The following is a 19,728-nucleotide window of genomic DNA, read 5'->3' on the forward strand; positions in this document are numbered from 1 at the left end:
TTAATCATCATTATAATTCTTATTCTGAATAGCACTTAAAGCACATTTTTATCTTTCGTCGACAATAACGTGCAGCCTCATAAATATTTAAATTGTCTGATTAAATTATCCGTGCTGAAACAGATAACTGGGCACTTTAATAAGCTTAAACTAAAATCTTGGCTGTTATTATCTCCCTGGAGAAGAAAGTGATAAATGTTCCCTTGGCCCAGGTGACCCTCACACCATTCAGATCAGCAGCGGGCAGTTCTTGTCAAACCTGAAAGATGCCTCAGAAATGAGCACAAAATTGTTGATAATTAATAGCAACCATCACAGTCTGTCTTTATATCTCTCCAGCTGATGAATATAAAGAGAGGACAGAAAGCCTGCATGGCTCCTCTGCTCCAGAGCCAGAAAACCAAAGTGGGGGGAGATGCTGCATGGGGTCAGGCTGGGTGGGGCACTGAGCAACCTGATCCTAGTGGCAGGTGTCCCTGCCCATGGCAGGGGGGTGGAACTGGATGATCTTTAAGACCCCAAACCTGGATGATCTTTAAGATCCCAAGCCATTCTGTGATGGTGCTTGTGTTGAAGGTGTCCCACTGGAGAAGTGGAAGAGCTGTGATGCCTTAGAGGTGGATTACCAAACCAGCTTTCTCTGCTTAAAGTCCCTGTCAGACACTCAGAGACACCTGTCTTGAGTCTGTGCTGAGATTGTCAGAGCCAGAGAGGACTGTGCTGTTCCCTTGAGGCACATGCCAGCCATAGGACGTCACCCAACTCTCTGCTCAAGTCCTCTGGCTCGCAGCTGGATCGATGCAAGCATTTCTTAATTGAAAAATGAAATTGTTATGGCAGCTGCTGTTTTTCTCTCTTTGTGTTCCTGGAAAATGTTGAAACAGCCTCTGAGTCACCTGTTGCTGACTCCTGAGGTCATTGCCCTCGCTCCAACAGAGGAATCTTCTGTACCTTGCCAGCCTGAGTCAGTGAAAGCTCTGTACAAGCACCTGCACCAGGTCCTAACTCTCCTCCAGGCATGAGAGCATCTCCCAGAGCCACTTCCAGCCCAGAACTGCAATATATTGTGATTTCCCCATTTCACACATGACATATACAAAATACACTCTGGGGTCTGCTGGAGCCTCAAGGCCTTGGTGGAGAGAGAGAGGAACCAGATGAGCAAATGGGGAGAGCAGGGAAGTTTCAGGGCAGGGAAACATGAAGATAAGGGGGAATCATGTTTTAAGCAGAACTTGGGACAAGCCTACCCTGTGTGGAAGTAAGAGAACATGATGGGGGGGAGGGAAAGAGGAATGAAGATCTGGAGCCAGGCTCAAAGCTGGTTGTTCTGTGGAGCTGGTGAGTCTCTGCAAGACCCTCTGTACCATTAGAGCCTCCTCTGCAGGAGTGGGTCAAGCTGGCTTTGTCTGATCCCAGCCCCCAGATCACTTTGCTGCTGACTTGCAGTGGTTACCAAGCCTTTGGCTGCCTGCTCAGCTATTTCATATCCTGTCCAAAATTCTTGTGCCCCTCCTTTTTTCTTAATCACTTCTGCTACCCACTCCACTGGCTCTGCCAAGCAGCTGCAGCGAGCAGGGCTGGGAGCCAGGACCTGGACTCCCTCACCTCAAACAGCAAGAATTGTTTTGTGCTTACTTTTTGTGCTCAGGGGAACAGCTCTGAGCAAGGGTGCACTGGGTTAAAGCAGAGAGGAAGAGAGGCAGAAGATTCCTATTGCAACCTGTTAGACTGGACAAAGTCAGCACAGAAAATTTGGAGCACAAAAGCAGGAGGCACAATCTGATTTTGCTTTCGGGCCCTTTAGTACTTCACAAGAAATCAAGCAAAATGTTCTCAACATCCTTCAGCAGCAAAAAACTCCCCAAAAACAATAAACCCTCCACACACATCTGAAGAAAAAGAAAAACCAGATCGGTCTGAAAATAAAATGGAAAAGCAGGGCAAGAAATATAATTAACAGACTTATTACCTCGGGGGAAAAGAAGGGTTTGTTTTGCAACTTCACAAGATGGGAAGGATTTAAATGTTGAGTGCCTGTATATCCCTGTGCACATGAATTTCTAGCTGTGTCTGTGCTTTTGTGTCTGAGTATACAGATGGAGAGTTGGCAGGGGTTGTGTTACTCCATTTATATGTAAAATGTATATACTTTATTTATACATTTGATAGGAAACATGGAACAAGCTGTCAAAAGCAGGTGTGGGGTATGTGTGTCTGAGAAATGCCTAATATATACTTTCTCCCTCCTTCCAACTTACACAAACACACCCAGCTCTTCAGACCACATTTCCACTCCATTTTAGGCCAAATGCTCCCAAAGTCACTGAGCACTCTGCACCTTTCCCTGCAAATAACAGCTGAAAACCCACCATCCCCTAACCTCTCCTTCCTTTTTTTTTTTTAGTTTTCTTTTTTTCTTTAAACCATTTTCCACGATTTTGCTGCACTCCAGTTTTTCGAAAGAGAAACTTCAAGCTTCAAGAACTGCAGGTACTTGTCTTGCTGAGAAAAGAACATATAACACCACACACAATTGTTAGTCTGGCAGGTAGTGCCTGGCCCTCCCTGTTAATTAATCTTTAATGCCATTAATTGGCTGTCTGCTTGGTGGCGAGGAAAAAGGGTAAACATTGTTCACAAATCAATTTAATTCTGCTCCTAACCAGGTTGTTTTCAAGGGGATAAAAACAATTATGAGCACTGCAGTGACTGGACACTCAGGCTTTGCTGATAACACCCCTGGAACAGCAATATGCACGAGCCACACTCACTGGTGCAGGGCTGCTTATTGAGTTTTTTTCCCTCTCAGATTGACTCATTTGTTTGTTGTGGACCCAGGTAAATGAGAAAGGAGGGATATCATTGGATTTAATTCCTTCTTTGCAGCTGACTCCTTTATTTTATACCTCAGGCCTAGCCTAAAAGAGATCTTTTGGAGTCTGCTGCAGCACCCAAAAATAAAAGCAGTTGTTCCTTGCTTACAGGGTGTTTTTTCCATTCCATAGCAGGATCTCAGATTGTTCATTCTGTTAATCACTGGGACAATCTTTGCTCCAGCACCAGGGTACAGAGCTGGCATGACACAATGGTGCTTAAGTTTCAGCATGAGGGCTGGGTGTGACAGCCTTTGGACAGAGCAGGAGTGGAGTGTGGAACTCCCCATCAATTAACCAGATTTCATCAGAGGTGTGCAGGGATGTGCCAAAATGAGCAGGTGTCAGGGTGAGGCATGTGAGTTCTGTACAGGCACTATCACAGATGCCATGGGTGTTATATTCTAGATTATCCCCCCCACAGCAGGAGGGCCAGAACTGGGTGATCTCTGTGGGCCCTTCAAACCCAAACCATTCTATGATGTCTGTCTGGTAGAGAGCTCTGCTGGGCTCTTCACACCCCCAGCTTCTCTGAAAGATCCAGGGAAAGGTCTGTGTGTGTATGCCTGTAAACTCTTATTCCACAGTGTCTCTCAAGCTCCATCTTCTATTTTAAAACCTTTCCTCCTGCCAGAATTGGCCTACATGGCTTAGTCCCATGTCAAATACCCTGAAATACCTTCTAGTTAGCTGGTGCCCTTTTCCACGTTCTAAATAGCCTTTAGTAAAGCTCAGCCAGTGGTATGATAGTGTGACCATCTCCTACAGCAGCCCTGGCTGAGCTCACAGAAAGCTGCAGGGGACAGGGTCTCCTGAGCCTTCAAAGTGATACTCAGGACTAAGCAAAACCATCAGCCTTTGCTGCCCTGAACTTCAGAGCAACTCAAACCACCTGGTGAACGAGCCTGGTAACTCAGGAAAGCTGGGATCAGGGAGACTTTCAAATTATCTGTGAGTAGCAAAGGAGAAGGTTGTTCCTCTGGTTCAGGGCAGGAGCTGAAGCACTCACAAGTAAAATTTGTTTTGCTTTAGGGAAGAAAACATATCTTCCCAGAAATGTCTTTAGGAGAGGTGAGGCCTTTTGGCTTATGTGCTGTGCACATGGCAAGGGCTGTGGGCTGGCAGCAGAGCCAGGAATGAAATGAAACAGCAGCCCTGGTAGAGGAAGAGGCATTTGCAGGGCTCTGGAGAAGGATGATTTCATGGTGACATTGGATTTCCTGCTTGGCTCCACACAGAACTCGTGGTGTGACCTGGGGTAAGTCTTTCTGTGAGAATTAAGGCTTGATAGCCTTGCCCTGCTCTGGCTCTTGGTGCACAGTGCTGCAGGGAGCACGAGAGCTTGGAGGTGCTCTGCAGGTGGTGGCACTGGATGGGCAGAAGCCACGGATACAAATGTCTGGTTGTGCAGTTTCTCACTGATTGTTGTGCCAATTCTAACTTTTATTAAGAAGTTGCTAATTTAATATAGTCTGTATTTTTTGCTCTTCCTGAAGGACTTTGAAGGTTTTTTCTGTGGTTGGTAGGAGTCAGAAAGGGCTTTGGTTTGTGACCATGAGTATTTAACCCCAGATGAAGTGATGGTTTGGATGTATGTGGTGCTTTGGCTCATGCAAGTGTAGAGGTGGGACCTGGCTGCTCTAAGTGAGGCACACTTAGACAAACCTGAATTCCTTCAGCAGAACTCAGACAAGAGCTTTGTCCAAACTCCTCGTGGAATTTTCTGTTCTGTTGTGACAGTTCTGAATGCTCTGCTTGCTGCATTTTCTTATCTAACGTGATGGCATTTATGAAACCTTTGTTGCTGTCTTTCAAGGGGACTCTTTGTGTCCTTTTAATCTTAAAATTCTTTGATATGGAGAATATTCTTTGTACTTCAGACATTTCCACAGAAACCCACTGGTGACTTTATGCTACTGGTTGAATTTTTACTTTTTTGTGTTGGTGAAAACTGAGTAGAAATCCAGTTCTCAATCTATGTTCAAGTGCCACATTCACCTTCCCCAGGTAGTTGGACTGACATTTCCCTGAAGCTCTTGCCAGGATAACTCCTTCTCCCACATAATCTATCAGCTGCTGTTGGGGTATTCAAAGATTATCTGAAGCTTGTATTACTTTTCTTTTGAAAATTGCTTTAACTTAATTACTCATAGCAATTCAAGAGGGTAATACTCTCACTGGTTGGGGTAATTAGGAAGCCTTAATTAGCCCTTTAAAAAATATCAAGATGTAGCTATGTCATTGCTATAACATCCTCATTATTTCAATCTGGCAGCTTTAACTGGTGCATTTATGTTTCTGATTTACATATTCTTTCCCTTGGTGCTGAACAATATGACTTGGAATAATAATAAAAAAAGGTAAATTACTCCAGAGAACCATTACATGAGAGATGTGGGTATAGACAATATGTGAAGAATATTCCAGTATCTTACAGTTAAACTTGGTTTATTACTACAGTACTTAAAATGCAATTAAATTGTGTTTGTGGCTGTTACTTTGTTGTATCAATATTCTTGTCTTTCCTTAAATTCAGTGGGTGTGCAGGAACACATTATTGCTCTAAACCCCCCTTATTTCTGGAGGGTAAAAATGCCAAATATAAGTTCCTCTCAAATACAATGCTAAAGCTTCCAGAATGCTAAAAAACCTTTTTGATGGACACAACTGAAGGTTATGCTCATGATCTTGAGTCAAGCAGAAGGTGATTTTTTTTCTTTTTTTCTCCTTCAGTCTTAATTAGAATATAAATTTTTGAGCCTATCACTGCTTTGTTCCAAAGGAGACATAAATTCTTTATATAGAAGCATATTGTACATTTGTCAGTATAAAAAAAAAATTACATTCCTTATGGTGAAGAAAAAAGATAAACCTTTCAAATGATCTTTTAATAAGTAAATAAATACAATTTGACCTTTAGTCATCACGTGCTTCACTGTGATTTAAAGTGATTCTTTAGGTAGAGACTGAGGGGTACTAGAGGAAATTATCCTTTCTTGGATATACAGTTTTTACCTATCCAAGAGATGCTTCCAGGAGTGGAACAGGAATTCAAGGAAAAAAAAGAGCTTTAAAGAAAAATAAATTGTGCTTGCTATTTTTAAAAATTTATTTTAAAATTGATTTCATTGCATTTTGTATCAAAAAGTCAGGATTGAATTCCACAGGTGGCCTGAGAAGGCTGCAGCAAATGGAGGCGAAGGTCTGGGGCTGGAGAGGTGGTTTTAGGACAATCAGAACATTTGGGACACTATTTTGTAGATAAAACTATAAATAGCCCAGTTAATGTTTCAATTTCAGTTCCCTATTATGTCTCTTACAGAGATCTGTATGTATTAAAAAGGGGAAGACCATAGGGATTAAGTTTATGTCTGAAAATGCAGGGAGCTGAGAAGTAATTTAGAAGTCATTTATCTGATATATATGAACTGATACATGAAATTGAAGGAAGGCAGATGAGTGGCCTCTTGGAGCTGATTTCATGATGTTGAAGGATGGATTTTTCACATTTGAATGCAACAGTTTTTCAGGATGGTTTTCACTCTTAAAATGAATACTCAGAACAGAAGTTTTAATTTTTTTCTCTGCATCAAAGCAAAATCATACCTTATTCTTAATGCAAGTCAGTGTGACTGTCAGGTAGGAGTTCACTCAATAATTCACAGTGGTTATCTCCCTGCTCTTCTCATCCTCTTGCTGGTCACTGAGGCTGCTGGCCCTGCTCTGATCTCCTGGTGCTGTGCTGACCAGTAGATCCTGGACCTCAACAACTCATTAGCAGAACCACCACAACCTTTACATCCTCTCTCCAGAGAGTTCTCTTTGAGAAAATCTGTTCAAACCACTTTGATCCCCCATTAGTCATGCTCGTCACTCCCCAGGTTTGATGGCACTGGAAGGTCTTGAAAGATGCTTTTTCCTCCCTTTAATTTCTGCTGTCTGCAGAAATGAGCTCAGCCTTTCTTTTCTGACATTTCCTTTGCCAGAGCTTCCTCAGAAGCAGCGTGCTGCTACAGATATTTTCCTGCTGCTCTTTGAGATGTAAACATCAGCTTGCTTGAATAAAAACCATGCCACTGGATGGGAAAAGTGACCAGTAAGCAGCAAATCCAATAGGTTTTCCAACAACACAGCATCTAAATTAAGAGACAGCCTCTGGCAGTGATGTAGTCCACCTCCAGCTTATTGAGATGCTGGGGATTTGGGAAGTTTCTAGATAAATCTGCAAGCCTTGCTGAAACAAACCAGACGAACCTCTCCGTTTGAGCGCTTTTTTCTTTTAGCGCAGCGTTTGCCTTCTCACAATGGCTAAGCAAGCATGTTCCTGTGAAATCAGCTGGTTTGTTCTTCTCCAGCCATGCTTACCCTCTGCAAAGCCACAGGATAAACTAATTAGGGATTTGCTGTTTGGAGAAAGTTGTGATAAGTTTGCCGACAAGGGCATCGCCTAATCTCACTGCACACACGTCAGTGGCCATACATGTGTGAAATTAAGTGGGTTTTGCTGATTCTCACAGACTGCCTGTTTTTATCTTGAGACAACATTCCCAATCATAAAATGCATTAACATCTGCTATCAGGGGCTTACTGTAATAGGTGTAACACCAGCAGCAATTCTTTGATATCACCTTCAAATGCATTGTTGAGGGAGATCACAGAAATGGCTTTGATAGGCTACATGATTTACCTAGAAGAAGGAAAAGCTGATAGGGAAAATAATCCTGCAAGGTTTTTGCTCCAAATAGAAATGGTATAGATGGATCTGGTCCCTCAGCTGCTGATAGGAGCTGGTCTACCTGAGGGTATTTTGTTCTTTTAAGCTAGTTTTAAGTGAAACAATTGGTCCGCTAAGACCTTGGAATCAAACACACACCTGCATTTGGGAGGAGGATGGGAGGTTTGAAGTGATAATAAAAGCAAAAACCAGCTACCTTCTATGCAGTGGAAAAGGATCATCTTCAGTTCTAAAACCTAAGCCTAATTTTTCTCCAGGTTACAATAAAACAGTACTTAGCCTCCACAAGATTTGCTACAGGCAAAATGTGATTGTTGTTAAAGCACCAGGTACACGAGGCCAAGAAAACAGCATTCCATTCGTTCAGTTATTTTGTAGTGTGATTATTTAGTACTTGTCAAGAGATTTCCAGCTGGTTGAAGCTTTCTGGGCTTTCAGCTGAAGCACAGTTTTGGAGGCAGTAATGTCCCAGTGGGGAATAGGGTAAGAATATTAAAATACAGGGTTTATCACACATACCTGAACTTAACTGCAGGTAGGCTCAATAAAACAGCTCCCCTGGCAGTGAGCAATTACTTCATCCCTTCTCACTAGGGATGCTCCAGGACACCATTTCCTCTGAGCTGCTCCAGGTCCACATGCAGTGGCTGCAGGATATCATCACACCCAAAACGTGGGGCATAGGGAGGAGGGGAAACAAGGAGAAATGAAGAGGAACACCAGTTTTTTCTTGCTCTTGAAGCATCTCATCTCAGAGCTTCTTCAGGTCCCTGTGCTTTCTGTGCCGCTGAGTAGAGCTCAGCATTCAGTTTGCAGGGAGTAGAAAATGTTTGGAACTGCAAAACCTTGGCTCTGAAACAGCTGTGGGTGTAGGGAAGGGTGTAAAATGGAGGGAATTTGTTATTATCTGATGGCATATAAGGATTGGTTATTTTTGTTCTATTTTATTTCTGTGGAAATATGAATAGTGAGGGTCTTCAAACTAAGAGTGATTTGATGCTATGCAAAGAGAAATCTTACTTTTTACCTTTTTTCTTTCTTCCCCCCAACCTCAGAGAAAATTCCCACTTTTCTTCCTAACTGGAACCTGCAATCTGTCTCTGTGATTGAACTGAGCCTCTGTTTTCAGCAAAAGGAAGGAGATGGTGAAAACCTCCATTGAGACTGGACTGACTGGACATGTGATTTACATAGTTAACCTTAGGGGTGTTAATGAATTTTTAGCTTGTAGGGAGCAAAACCAAATGGCTGCTTATAAATGCACTAATTGGGATTGCTGAGGCTGCTGCACACCAAGTAAATAACTAGGATGCATTTGGGATATTTGCCCCATGGTATTCAAAGCACGGAAGAAAATCCAGGGAAATTGCAGGAGAGCCTGAAATAATCAGAAGTCCCTGCTGCAGCAATCAGGATCAAATGAACAGTAATTGTGTTAATCAGCTTGTGAACTTTTGTGCCATGTTCATAATTTCAAGTATCATCAAATCCTGTGCAGTGGGCCAGTTGCTCCTGCCATAATGAAATATTGTCTGTGGGATGGGGGATTTATTCTGTTGTAAGCCAGTTGCTGTTTTCCCTCTAGCAGTTTTTGTAGAAGCCTTGGATATTTTTATTTTATTGTTTTTATGACTGAAGCAGAAGAAATATTCCAAAGTACAGCTGTGGAGTCTCTGCCCTATTTTTCAGGAAGGGGATTGTTTTTTGGTACATCTGCTGAAGGAATGCTCCCCTCTAACTGAGCAGAATGTGGTCAGCTCTGGGGAAAAAACTCAAATCCTTCTTTTACCTTCAGGTCAGGTTATGGCTGACCCTGAGAGAACTCTGCTTCTCCAGCTGTGCTGATGTCCTGGGGTGACTCTGTGTGGAGATGAGGTTCCATCTGTGTCTTCCAAGAAGTCACTAGAAAAATCAGGAGAACCTCCAGAATCCTGCTAAATATTTACTACCTTGAAGCTGGAGCTGAATGTGCAGGAGTTCCCTGCAGGCTGGGCCCTGCTTGGCTGCACCAGTCAATCACACCTCACAAATAAGGAAGGTTGTTTTGGCAGGGGTGGTCAAGGCATCAAATTCTCCTTGCACCTGGGGGAGCAGCATGGCCCAGGGCTGAGCTCCCCAGCTGGCTCAGGTGTGGAATCCCTGACCTGGGCTCTTATTTCCCAGTGCTGCTGCTTTTATGTCCCAAAATGGATGTTTCCCCCCATCCTGTCTATTGAAAGTGTGAACTCTGTAGGGTTCTGAGTTCTAACCCAGGAGCAGCTGGACTTGGGAGCAGCTGTGCTGTGATACTTTGGCTCTCCTGTGTGCATTTGCATGTTTGCTCTTTCCTTTTGGTGTAACTCTTTCATGGGTAACATTTTCATTACAAATAACCATAAAAAGGAGCAATAAATGTCCTGCCTAAAAGGACTGAGTGAGGTTGTAGTGATTGGAAGTGCATTATGCCACGATGCAGCATGCAAAACTTCTCCATGCTCTCATTAAATTAAAATGTCACTTATTTATGGGCCCAAATCTTCCTTGCAGAAGTCACTACAGATCCACTCTTCATCTGGGACCCCTTCCTCTCTCCTGAAAAATCACAAGCCAAGTATGACAAAAGCAGCATTAAAAATAATCTTTACCTTCCTGGAGCCAGAGAGAGAAACACAGACTGGTGCCCCTTTAAAGTCAGGTTCTGTTGAAGCCAAAGGGAATTTTGCTTCAGTGAATATGGAGTTGATCCAAATGCAGAATGGGAATGTAGGAAAAAAGTGGGTGCAGAAAGTGCAAAGCAGGAAAACTTGAAAAGTTAAAGTAGATTAGGACTTGAAGTAGCCTGTATTCAGTTTTGCCCACCACTCTGTTTCCTTCATCAATTTAAATTAATTAAGCTGTTCATTAGGGCACAGTCAGGTTATAATACATGTATTTTAGCCAGAAGAGAATGTTCTGTTTTGGTTTGGTTTTCCCCCCTCGCCCCTTACATGAGCCTGTGCCTCGCAGCACAGGGCTTGGATTCCTTGGGAGCTCTCAAGTGTATCCCAAACACAAATGCAAGCCTGTGTGTTGGCTTTTCTTTTCTTTTTTTATTAAGGTCACGTGTGATCTATGCCATAAGCAGGGGAAAGGGTCAGAAACAGGAGCAGAGGGGGGTGAGGGGGGCAGCTGTGATCACATCCCCACCTCACCACATCAATTAAAGCCTCTCCTGTCAGCACTGATGGGTGAGTGCCACCAGCACCCTCAGCTCCCTCAGAGCAAGGCTGACAAAGTCATTTTATTGCTCATGTCTCATCTCTATGGGGAGATGTCTACAGGAGTCTTCTCACACCCAAATTCCTGTCTAGCAGTGCAGGAAAGAAAATAGCTTGTCTCATATCCTATTTTGATTAATCCTTATGAATGATGTGGTTCTTTCTGCCTGATGCCATAGATAAATTTCAAAATGCTTCTCTTGGTCCTGGAGTTGCTGTCCCTGCTGTAAAACACAGGGCTGTGCACAGGGGGAAGGCACAGTTTGGCTTTCCAGTCTCCTGACCCCTAGTATGGGGAAATCATATTCCCTTCCTTTTCCTGACAGGAGAACAGGGCACTTCTGAGGTCTTCCTGGAATCACTGCAGCAAGTTGTGACGTGAATAATAGATGACATGAAAATCCCTGCCCAGCTAAGACAGAACAGTACAGCCTGGTGCAGTTTTCCTGTTGCACTGAGACACTGAGCTGAAAGCATCCAAGCTGTCATCTGCAATTAGAAACAAAATTAGAGCACCTGATAAGAAATAAAAGCTCTCATCCATTGCTGTGCTCTGACATGAGATGGTGATGTACCAGGCCTTTGTTCTGAGAACAAATCTTCTCCTTGGGAAATGTTTCTGTCCCTATATTGCAGAGAAAGCAGCAGCCTCCCTTTTACCTCTTGCCTTTCTCATTCCCTTCCAGCTCCCAAGGAAACCTGTCTGCAGCACACAGCCTGGTCTGTGAGGTGGTAGTCCCAGCTTTTGGGGCTGTCCCCAGCTTGTCCCACTGTCCCTCTGCCCCGTGGGATCTCTGCCTTGAGCAGAGCTTGACCTGCCATCACCCTTAAGGGCTTTGCTCCCTCTCTCACAGTGAGGTGCTGCAAGCCCCTTCTCCTCGGGGGTGCTCATACCAAGGGCCCCCACAGCTCCTGGCAGGTGTGCAGAGGGGGTGAGGATGCACAGACAGGCTGTGATCCCCCACGGCCCCTTCCCTCCCAGGGGCTGCTCCCTCCTCCCTCCTGCCCTGACTCTGCCCTTGGGAATGGGGCTAAAGAGGCTTCCCCTGCTATTTCCCAGCCTTGGCTGCATTAGCTATTGTGGCATCTTCCTGGAAATTTCAGAGCCCTTCTGAATACTCCCATTTTTTTAGTCATCAATTTAATGATGCAATCATCCTTGCCAGGTGGGAGACCCTTTGCTGTCACTCTATCAGATTTTCTTCTGATCTTCCTGAAGCCTTTTCCCCCCACCTTCTGTCTGGCTTATTCTTTTCACATTGACATGGGTTGTTTGTTTTTTCATGCTCCTTTTCCCCTCAGGGTAGTCTGTGACCCTACTATTTATCTTTCTGTATTTTCATTTTTCTTTGTGTTTTTCCTCCTTTGGCATCTTTGCTTCATTGCACACCCTGCTCATGTTCCCTCTGTGCCTGATATCCCCTTCATACTCTTTGCTCTTTCATCTTTTCCTTATAGATCACCTGTGCCTGCTCAGTAATTTATTTCAGGATTTCTAATTTCAAAAATACACCTATTTCACTTTATCTTTTTAATTAATTTTAATGTACTTCGTTAGGTGACAGCTTGAACCCATCAAATATAAACCCCTCAGCAGAAAAGAGTGGGTGAAATTACTAAATCAAATTCAGCAGAGAGTGAGCAAGAAGCAGCTTCACATCTTAAACACAGGCATAGCCTTAGTAAAAGTTGTATTATTAAGTAAGATTTCTATCTTGATCTTTGTTCTTTTCTCTTCCCAATTTTTTTTTTTTTTTTAAAGACAAATGGGAAAAGGGAATGTGTAAATGAAATCAGTATTTTCTACCTCTCTTGGTTAGGGAAGGTTTTTTTCTTGTCAGCCCAGAAGGTCACAAGGATAGAGTGGAATATAAATGACTCTGAAAATGTTTAGATTTCATAAAATTCAAGCATGTACACTTCACATGCTGTCTTTGATTGGACTCTGCAGTCCCAAACTTCCCGAGCAAATTAGGTGCTCTGTGCTGCAGACTTGAGAAAGATTAGTGACATTTAAAAAGTGGCTATTTGGAGGGAAATACATCCTAATGATGACCATAAGTCTTTTGTGTCTATTCATGAATTCATGAGGTTGGCCTAGTGCATCAAGAATGAACTCTAGGGACAATAAACAGAAACTCAGAAATGCTGAAATATGAATTGCTAATGAGGCTCTTCAACCCAGGGCTTGTGTTGGAGCCTCTTTGCTTACCTGGCTGGTGGCTCAGGGAAGGCATTGCAAAGGATTTCACTTGGAGGAGATAAAATAGGTTAAATAGGTTTGGGGTTTTCATTTCAGCTTGATAGTTGTCATTTCAAATTCAGGCAAAGCACGCTTCAGCACACAGGAAAGTTAATTTGCTGGGTCTCTCTGAATAAGTAGTTTCCTCTTTCTAATTTGTACCTCAATATCTACTCATGTTTTCCTTCAGAATTTTATATTACTTTTAATAGGTTGAATTTTCTTAGGGTAATTTGGACTGAAGCTGAGAAGATTCAGCTCTGCAGAATTTAAGTGGCTGCAATTATGTACATAACTAATCCATCAGCCAAAAGTTGAGCGTGGATCATCAGGGGAAGGACTTATGATCTGTTCTGTCTTCTGTAATTTGCTTTTTCCAATTACACAATGTCATTGTTGCAATGGATAGCATTAAACATCGATTCCTGTTCTGTCATTGCCATTTTCCCTGCCTGTTCTAAATGAGGTTTGCAGTTATTGCAGCAGTGAGCAGAACTGTGAGGAACCAGGGGTGCATTAATGAATGTGCCAGCTGCTGCAAACCTGGCTCACCCCTGCTGAAGCCTGGCTCTAGAGCTGGGATGGGATGTGTTGGAGGGCAAAAGCAAAATTCTGCAGAAATTTGGAATTATTCTCCCAAACTCACATTGCTGAAGTCTGTGGCAAAGCTGGGAAGAGAAACAAGTTGCTGCAGCCAGTTCATCTCTGGTTTAAGAAATGCAAACAAGTGGAGGAGCCTATTAGCTCTACAAAGATACTTTGCAAGTAGCCACATTTGGCCTCTTTTTATGAGAGCAGAATTCCTTCTCCCATCCTGCCTTGTGGCTGCAGGCTTTGTTTGCAGAGTACCTTTCATTCCACCTCCTGCAGACCTCTCAGGAGACCCAGGCCACTCTGCATGTTCCTGGGCTGGAACTTACTGCCTTTTACAGACAATACATGGTGGTGCCACATAATTAATTCTAGAAGTGGTTTAATTGCTTTCCCCTTCAGAGTTCTTGCTCTATTTGGGCCTTATTTCTTGAGCCATGGTTTGATAGTCATAGCTCCTACAGCTGGTGTGGGATTTGTGTATCGAAGTCCAGCTCTGCTGTTGGCAGTGGGCAGAGCCCAGAGGAAAAGGGCTGGAAGGTGAGAAAAGTATTCCTGTTTCATGGGAATTGCAGCCCGTGGAGCAATGGTCTCACATCTTGTGCAACTGGATCCTATGTGTGAATTGCAAGCCCTTTTTTTAAATTCTGAAAAAGAAACAGTGAAAATTTACAGATGGGTGAAAGGGGGCAAGTGGGGAGAAGACTATTTTTATAAGAACAGTGAATGCATTCTTAACTCTGCTGTGGAATGGTCTGGTGATCTTAGTAAGTTTATAGCTCAGGTGGACACAGGTGAGCCATTGTTTAAGAAACCTGGGATGAAAATAGTTAGAAAATGAGAATATATTAACTGTGTGAAGAATCCAAATGAAATGAGTGAAATTGGTCTACTTGCCTAGGGATGACTTAGGGTGAGGAAAAGATGTGCCTGCCATCAGAATAAGTTAGTTTGTTGGATCTGCAATGGGAGAGGAAACTCTGCCTTCAAAATGCAGACAGCAGTTTGATGCTGCAGCTCTGACACATCCTCCCTGGTCCATGTCCTGGTGAGATGCTCCAGCACTGATGAATAATTCAGGCCCCTGAGAGGAGGCCATTAGACACTGACCCAGCTCAGGCCTGGGCCCATCAATCTCTGTTTCTGAAGGAAGCTCAGGCTGCAGCAGCATCCCTTTGAAAGCACCAACACAAGACACTTTTGATTTGCAAGCTAAAGCGGCCCTCAAGTAAGAAAATCAATTTCAACACAAAATGACACGTGGGTTTTATTAAGTCAGCATCGTCTAGCCTGCATTATTTAATAGCATGAGCTCCTCTGACCTCTGAGGAGAGTTAAGCTGCATGAGCAGAATAATGGATGCTTCAGTTTAGCTCCAGAAGTCAGTCAAGAGTTAAGGTACAAGGAGTCTGGCAAAGTGGATTTACCTTCTGTTTATGTCCTGGAATAACAAGTAGGTGAAATGTAAAATCTCTGGTCCAGCTAAAGTGTTGTAAAGAAGATCAGGTGCTTCCTTTTGGTGCATTTGGTTGACATCAGCTCTGTTTTCATTTGACCCACCCTCCCTTTTTCCCCCTCTCCCAAACCCCCTCTTCTGGTAGCCTTTTGGCTCTGATGAGAGTAGGAAGTTTGCCAAAATCCATTTTTTCCTGATATTTTGGGACTTGTCCTAGACCTGAGTATAAAGGCTGCAGTTTGGAAAGCAAATAATGTACATAAACACAAGGAGGAAATGGATTTATTTTTCCCTTCAAAAAACTATCATTTGAAGATTGCAAGTTTATTATGAGTCCAGAAGGTATTTAGAACTTTGAAAGTTCAGGAATGAAAGAGGGGGTGCCGTGCTGGGGAGTGGTCAATAGCTGGGAGATATTCTCAGCTGATGTGAGAGACAGATTTTAATGTCTGCTATTGGCTATGTAGGAGGTGTTTCCAAACTTTCTGGATTTGACTGGAAATCTTGCAGTTGATAATGCATCCTTGACAAGAGTGTCATTAAAACTACTGAAAAACAATAGTTTTAGCATCTGTTCTTTTTTTCTCTGGAGGACAAAAATGAATGTTTCATGTCTGCTTGTTTTTCTTCCCCTGAATTAAAGATGTGTGAAACTTTTCAGTACAAAGTTTATTCCCCTAAAAATATTCATTTTGCTGTCTTTTTTTGGCTGCAAATATTTTACCTTGTAATGAAATGCTTCAGTATATTGTTTCAAACAGGCATTTAGTGTTAACATTTTCTGTACATTCATGTGGTTTTAATTTTTTTTTGTCACAGATCAGAAAATCTGTTTATTCTGATGAAACATTTTTTTTCCCCCTTCATATTTTTTGTTCAGCCAGGAATGTGGCAAATCAATTATTCACACAATTCTATTTGAGTGAAGGCTTAGGTCAGGTTAGTTCTTATTTTACCCTGCCATTCCAATTATTTTCTAATATATGCAAATTCCCTTTGGCTCTCTGATAGTCTAGTCTGTCAAACCTTGGCTGCCTAATTGCATTAAAAATGAGACTCATCGGGCAAATAAGATACAATTCTACCCTTAACAGTTCTAATTGTTAAGAAGTCTGGAGCCATTGTTAAAGAGACCCATCTTTTGATAATATTTTTTATTTTTTTCTTACAGATAATAACTTTACAGTGCACCTCATCTGCTAGGAGCAGAGGGTGATGTTACCCTTCAGCCCTTACAACTTTCCCTAGCAGAAATGTGTCAGGCTCCCACTCCTGTGTGTGGGCAATCCCTGCCATGACCAGAAGAGCTTGGGCCTGAGGATGGGGCTCTGAGTCACTTGTTTCCTTCAGCACTGAAGCCATTTCTCCAGGGACTTTGGTTTTGCAAGCCCAGCTCCATCCTCTTGATTAAGGAATCCCATGACTTGCACCACAACAAGTTTTTCATTTATTTCGGATACAATTAAAAGCAAAGAAATTCAGTGTGTAATTTGCTGGCAAGCTCCCCCTCATCCCAGCCCCCCACCATTACCCCCTAACCCTTATGCTTGTTTTCCAAATTTGGGTAATGATGAGACTCAGGGGAGATGTGAATTATAACTTGTCTGTGGCTTGGCTAATGAAGAAGGAGCAGACTTTGTTTCCATCTGGACTGTGTTTTTATTTGTTTTCTCTGCTTTATTTAAAGGAAGCTGAATTTCTTTAAAAAGAAATAGATTGCATTAAAAAATTAACCTGAGCTTGCTGGTAGAGCAGTGTGACTCCCAGGCAGTCCTTGTCCACACAAATACTTGCTAATTACACAAAGTGTATTGGCAATAGGAGAATATCTTCAAGATGTACAGAATTGTGAGAGTTTGCTTACAGGGTTTTACATCCAGACTTTCTCTGTGATGTTTTTGCTAAATGGAGGGCTCAAAAATTCCTTCTGCAGGGAAAAGAAAAGGTGGTAGGGCAGCCCTGGCTTTGGAGCTGAAAGAACAGGAGATAATTTGTGTGGATACACAGTGCTGCAGCTGGGAGAGCTGATTACTCCAATGAGCTGAGAGCAAGAGCTGAGTGCCCTTTGCAGCTTTCCAAAAAGATACAAGGGTCTGGAAAGACCAACATCTGATAAATGGGAATGGAAGCAGAGTTTGAGAGGCTAACACGGTGAGGACACACACAATTAGCAGCAGTTAGAAGTTTAGAAGTTTGCACTGTTTCAGGGTTCGTTTCTAACTGTGGAATAAAATTCCCTATATATATATTTATATACACATATATTCCATATATTCCCTATATAAATGCATTCATTTGACATTATGCAGTTCCTCCCCAATCCACTGCTGTGCTCCCCTGGGTGCTGAGGAGGGTCCCACATTTGCAGGGATTTCCCTGCAGGCTCCTGGTGGCTTTTGGAGCCCTGCAGTGAAGTGTGGGAGCCACTGCCACACTCCAAAACCCCAGCACCAGCTGTAGCATCTTACTCATCTTCTGACAAAATCAATTTGCAGCTTTGTTGTAGGTGATACAAAAGAGTTCTTGGATGGGCTTGTCATGTTTTTCTTCTGCTTCAAAGTGACCATCAGTCTCCACAAAGGGTTTTGATATGTCCTATGTCATCACATTGGAGAAGGTTCTTATGGTTGTAGGCTTGACAGGGATGGTGTCAAAATGGAGCTGGGCTAGGAAAAAGATGCTGAAAAGGCTATGTGGAAGAAACAATTTGATATTGTTATGTATCTAGAACTTTGTTTCCTTTCCCTGCATGAAATTTACCTCTGCAGGACAGAGAACCTACCAAAAAAACCCTATGGAGGTCCCATTTTGAGAAATCAAAGGAGACCTCTCTGAGCAGAAAGCCAGAACACAAATTCCTTCTTGTTCACATTATTCATCCCACTTAATGTTATTAGAACCTGTTGAAGAAGGCTCTGGTTTTGCTTTTCTCTGGGTTTTTCATCCTCTCTTCTGTTTGCCTTGCAGGAGGTGGAGGCCATGTAACCTCCAGTTCCAAACCCACAGCACACACACCGTGCTGCCTCTCTGCACAGCACACCCCACACACATCAGTGTGCAATTTGTGTGTGAGGGGGCACTTTTGTTCTTTCTCAGATTGATTTTTCTTTAATCTGACACAAGATGTGCAGACAGAGAGGACGCAGCTGTTGGAGCAGCACAAAACCAAACACGTGCAGTGATGGAGAACAGCAACACATCCTGTCTGCTGTCAGGCCTTGGTGCACATTATGTCATGTTTGCTGCCTGCTTCTCTTAGAGGAATTAAACAAAAATATTCAGGAAGGAGCCATTTTTAACCTGCTGCCATGAGAAACAACTGTGCCTGACCCTTCATTGCTATCATGTCTATGAAGCCCCTCATGAATTAGATCACATGTGAAGCCTTTCCTTTCTATGGGAAGGGTTTTTTCCCATTTAATAAGGTGCCAAACAATTTGTCCCAATTCTCTAACTGATTTATTTCAATGCCTTGTCTCAACTCCTGAAGCTTGCTAAAATATATAATTCAATCTTATCAGATCCTGTTATGCTGCTTTCTTCTTGACCATATGGTGACAAAGTTCTGAGAAAGGAAATAGATTTAGGAAAGAAACAATGAGAATTGTTCCTGGATCTGAATGATATATGGAGTTTACTTAGTTCCTACTGTTTCCTGAAAGGGCACTCTGGAGAGTAAATTACCCTGTTAATGGTCTAAAGACGTGTGCCTAAAATAGCTTCTGTCCTACTGTTAATAAATAATCTGCAAACATGTCACACTTCTCAGCTTTTCATTATATTCGAGAGAATTCAGGCTTTTCACAGTCCTGTCCCTGGGTGTGCATTTACTTCTATCTATCTTCTCTCATACAGCAAGAAATAGAACTTTTCTCCCATACTCTAATTCAATGAAAAGACTTGTGTTGGTCATGTTGATAAGCTTTTCTTTTTAAAAAAAACCTCCAAACCCATAATCAATTGTTCCTTAAAGTAGCATGGGCCTTTTTGATGTTTTTTGGGGTTTTTGTGTGTGGGTTTTTTGTTTGTTTGTTTGTTTTTATTTTGGTTAGCAAGCCTGAGAAAAGAGTTTAAGAAAAGTTCTAAGCTCTTTGGGGGCGAGGTCACAGGACCATCTCAGACTCTCAGTTCCTGCACCTTAATGAAATGGATTGATGTATGGGAGCCACATGTCCCATGGCAAGCCCATACTGGGTGAACTAAGATCCAACTGCTGTCACTTTTTGGCTTACAAACAATCCAGAACTTGCTGACACTGAAAAAAATGAACAGCCTGAGAGCACAAGCAAGGAAGGGGATTATTTTGATCTAAGGATGCTTCTCCTTGGAATGTACAAACAGTGCAGATGACAACACCTTACAGCTAAAGGGGCTTTTTGGCACTGGTGTGGACTGAGTGATGTTCCCCTGTTCCACTTGGTCCTGACTGTGTAGCTACCCTAGAAAGTTGGGGCTTGGCTTCAAAGAGCTGTTTGATTTCTCTTTTCCTCTCATCTCTGGTCATTCCCCTTTCACATTCCTGCTTTATTCCTCTTCCACTGTCCCAGCCCTTTGTGGCACCTCTGAACTGTCAGCAGACCGGGCAGGGAGAT

The 19,728-nt window shown here is 42.8% G+C and overlaps 1 long non-coding RNA gene across 1 annotated transcript in view; it reads left to right on the plus strand.

The window, feature by feature from the left end:
• Window positions 1-3,927: 3,927 nt before the first annotated feature.
• Window positions 3,928-19,728, plus strand: part of LOC132333449 (uncharacterized) — a 73,770-nt gene continuing 57,969 nt past the window's right edge. Inside the window, exon 1 of the long non-coding RNA XR_009488160.1 lies at window positions 3,928-4,134. This is a non-coding gene — a long non-coding RNA (uncharacterized LOC132333449). The remainder of the gene's footprint in view (window positions 4,135-19,728) is intronic.

Source organism: Haemorhous mexicanus, chromosome 13 (genome assembly GCF_027477595.1).
Source record: "Haemorhous mexicanus isolate bHaeMex1 chromosome 13, bHaeMex1.pri, whole genome shotgun sequence".
NCBI classification, from domain to species: Eukaryota; Metazoa; Chordata; class Aves; order Passeriformes; family Fringillidae; genus Haemorhous; species Haemorhous mexicanus.